General features: G+C 42.6%; 1 pseudogene; it reads right to left on the bottom strand.

Annotated features, from left to right (window-relative positions):
- Positions 1 to 1440: 1440 nt before the first annotated feature.
- LOC101045205 (large ribosomal subunit protein eL29-like) lies at positions 1441 to 1914 on the bottom strand (annotated as a pseudogene).
- Positions 1915 to 4126: the final 2212 nt, after the last annotated feature.

Genomic DNA, 4126 nt, shown 5'->3' with positions numbered 1-4126 from the left:
GGTGCTTGTCTTGAGCACTGTTTGAACCGCTGGCCACCTGTGATTGGCTGAAGTATAGCTTCTGTGATTGGTTGAGACTCGGCTCTTTGTTACAAGCGTAGTTTACGGTCTATTTACACATCCAGTTAGGTTATAGTTTACTGTATGGTAAAAACTTTAGGCCAAACTTAAAATATTTAAGGAGCTTTAGGCTAAATTTAATCTATCATAGTCAGAAAATAATTAAAATATTTCAGGAAAGAAATGGCAAATGCCTTAGGGTAGTACCAGTGGGGATAAAAAATCGGAGTGGCTATGGAGCATGACAGGTGTGGAATTGAGAAAGGTTGGTGCCCATTTAAGCAGGCAAGAAGAGGAAAGTTAAGGACACCATTAAAGAAGACTGGGGTTTCTAGCATCAAGGGACAACAGTATAACAAAGTTAAAGATCTTAGTTGGCTTTGAGATTCTAGAATCAGGCAATATCTTATTCCATAAAATAGAGTAGGTGTTTGGATTGAAACTGGCCTAATTGTTCCATAAAACTGATGTTTATGATTTCTTTTGAATAAACTTAAAAATTGATCCTCACAGTCTTAAAACTTGAGAAAGTTGCATTTGTCTTATCTGAGTTCCTTTCTCAGGAAACCAACCATCAGGCCTCTCAAATAGTACCAAGGAGCTGAAAGTTAACAGATCATTGCATCTGAACAGAGACTCAAGACTTCTTAACCCATCATGATTGCCTAAATGATCACCTGCTTACTGTTGACCAATTTATTTTCCTTACCTCTGCCTAATTCCTGTTTTTTCTGCATATAGTTACATTTCTTCCCTGCTACAGAAACCTCTGATTTTAGTTGGTCAGGGAGATGGATTGGAGACCGATCTCCCATCTCTTCAACTGCAGGACTTGATTTAAAACCTTCTTCTCTGGCAATATTCAATGTCTCAATGATTGGTTTTCTGTGCACCAAGCAGCAGCACCTAGCCCAAACCCCTGGAGTTTTAGTAACATGATGAGCTGAGCAGAAGAGGTTGGCTTTATAGACAGACAAGGGCTGAAGAAAGCAGAAGCAAAGAACAGAGCATATTAGTTACTTCAAAGCAACTTTTCTTCTAAGGTGGGAACAGAAGGCTAAAACAATAGAAAAACAACTAGTTAATGTCAGATTACTTCAGGCCCCTTCTTTTGTGTAAGGATTAAAGCAGAGGGAACTTCATTATCATGTGGATTGAAGATTGAAACTGTAAGTCTTTCTCCTGCCTTCTAGGAAGGTGAGATAAGAATTTAGCGTGGGTTTGGAGACTTAGAACTTTAATACAGATGACTATATATATTTTTTCCTGCCTCAGGTTTATTTGTACAAATAGCACAGGAGGACCCCAGCTCCATGCAGATGGCAGTCCCAGGGGGGGTCACACCAGTCCTTCTGTCCTCACATTGGCAGACAGAGATATCTACTCTGAAGCCTTTGTAGGGACCTGGGCACCTTTGGGAGCCTGAGCTGGAAGTGAAGCTGGAGCTGCAGCCTGGGCCTTGGTTTGATCCTTGGACTTGGCCTTGACCTTCGGCTGGAAGAGCCTCAGCCCCTTGGCAGTGTGTGCACGAGCACGCTTCCCAAACTTGGGGTGGGCAATGTAGGCAAGTCAATTGAGCTTGTGGCTGACACCCTTTGGGATCTTGGGCTTAACCTCCTTGGGCTTTAAGAGGGCCTTGATGGCCTTAGCAGGTGCACTCCTGGCCTTGGCACTGTTGGCCTGCGTCTCCTTTAGGCCCTTCTGGTTGTGCTTCTTGTCAAAGCACATGTTCCTCAGGAACTTGGGGTCCACCCCCTTAAGAGATTCGTATCTTTGTGATTGGGGTTTCTTGATACCATTTCTGTGCCATTTTCGGGACTGGTTGTGTGTGATGTGGTTCTTGGACTTGGCCATGTCTGCACCTAAGCCACGGTTCCCGAAGCGCCTAGGACCAGAAGCAATGACTATTTTTTTTTTAGCCTGGTCTGTTGGCGCCTAGTAAAGAAGCTGAGTCCAAAACAATGGCTTCCAGTAATTGTTTTGTTTTGTTTTTTTTTTCTTTTTTCTATTTCCAGTAATGGGTATAAGCAACTAATAATTTTTATTTATACTAGCTTGGGTGGCTGCGTGGATTTTGATATAGTTAATGGAAATATGAAACCCATAATGAGACCCACCTTCTCCTCTCCTTCTACTTGTGACATTGTTCTCATTTCCTCTTGCTTTAATTATGATAGTGTTCCATCAGTTTCCCTATTCTGCATCTTTGGTGTCTAATTTTCCACTGGAGTCCTCCGTCTAGAAGTGTGTTCAAGTTGCCCTTTTCCTCAACTACACTATTACTGTAGACTTTCCTTTGTTACCCCCATTGCCTCACCTTTTAAAAACCATCACTCACCACACATTAATTCATCCACTTGTTTAATATTTATGGAGAGCTTTCAATATACTAGTTTTTTTTTTTTTTTTCAAAAAAATGTTTTTTAAAATAAAGACGGGGTTTCAGCATGTTGGTCAGGCTGCTCTTGAACTCCCAACCTCAGGCAATCCGCCCACCTTGGCCTCCAAAGTGCTTGGATTACAGGCATGAGCCACCATGCCCAGCCAATGTGCTAGCATTAAATTAAGTTTAGCCTAAAGTTGTCTCTTTACATATTTTATTTATTTTTTGAAACGGTCTCACTCTGTCACCCAGGATGGAGTACAGTAGCACCAACATGGCTCACTGCAGTTTTGACCTCCCAGGCTCAGATAATCCTTCCACCTCAGCCTCCCAGGTAACTGGGACCACAGGTGCATGCCACTGCTCCTGGCTAACTTTTTGTAGAGATGGGGTTTTGCCATGTTGCCCAGGCTGGTCTCAAACTCCTGGGCTCAAGGGATCCACCACCTCAGCCTCCCAAAATGCTGGGGTTATAGGCATGAGCCACCACACCCAGCCATATTTACATATAAGGTTTCTCTGTACATAGTGAACTATAACCTGACTGGATGTGTAAACAGACAGTAACTGAAACTGTCTTTGCAAAGATTATGACAGTGAGAGAAATCTAACATAGATGACTTCATCTTGGCTTTAGCCTCAGGCTGGCTGTCTCTGCTCATTCCTGGACATAGGCCAAGCTAACCATCAGAATAATTTAGCATATTCATTTATTTATTTTTGAGATAGGGTCTTACTCTGTTGCTTAGGCTGGAATGTGACTTCTCCAGTTGCTTCTCGAGATAACGTCACTATTGTGAACCTAAGATTGGTCTTTTGAGATGTATTTCAGACTTTTGCATTCTGACCCCACCCCAACTCACGACTCTTGACCCAACTGATCCTGTGGCCCCCACCCAGAGATGGACTCAGGGCACAAGGACTCTTTTCCACAGCCCTGTGATTACATTCCTAGCCAATCAGCAGCACCCATTCCCTACCCCCTTGCTCACCAACCTATTCTTGAAAGACCCTACTTCAAAGCCTCTGGGGAGACTGATTTGAGTAGTAACCACGTGGCTGGCCTGGCATTAATTAAACTCTTTCTCTACTGCAATACATGGCCTCAGTGAACTGGTGATGCCTGTGTAATGGGCAGGAAGAACCCACCAGGCGATTATATAACCTACTCTGGTGCCAATCACCAAGTGTTGGCCAATCAAAGGTGGCTAGCTTTTCAAACTGGGTTCAAATAAGGCAAATGCCAAGCTGTAACCAATATATTTCTGTACCTCATCAGTACCTCACCTTCCTTTTTCTGTCCATAAAACTTCTTTGTCCAAGCAGTAGCACCAAACCTTCTTTGAACCTATTCTGGTTTGGAGGCCTCCCAATTCATGAGGGGTTCTTTGCTCAATTAAATTCTGCTAAATTTAATTGTCAAAGGATTCTTTTTTTTTTTTTAACACTAGTTATGGTTACTAGGGTTACCAGCAAATAAGAGACAATAATCTCTGCTTCACTGGAACTGACATACTCTTCTACTTACTCCTTATTTCCTTTTATGTGCTGCCACCATTTTCCTGGAATTTTTATTCTGAAGGTTGATGATGACTTCAAGATTGTTAAATTCAAGAGTCATTTCTTGGTCTCTTTGACATTGTTAACTGTAAGGCTGGTTGCCTTCCCTGGAGGCCAGACACA

This window comes from Saimiri boliviensis, chromosome 1 (genome assembly GCF_048565385.1).
Source record: "Saimiri boliviensis isolate mSaiBol1 chromosome 1, mSaiBol1.pri, whole genome shotgun sequence".
NCBI classification, from domain to species: Eukaryota; Metazoa; Chordata; class Mammalia; order Primates; family Cebidae; genus Saimiri; species Saimiri boliviensis.
The sequence above is the reverse complement of the archived record's forward strand: the minus strand, read 5'-3'. Positions and strand labels throughout refer to the sequence as shown.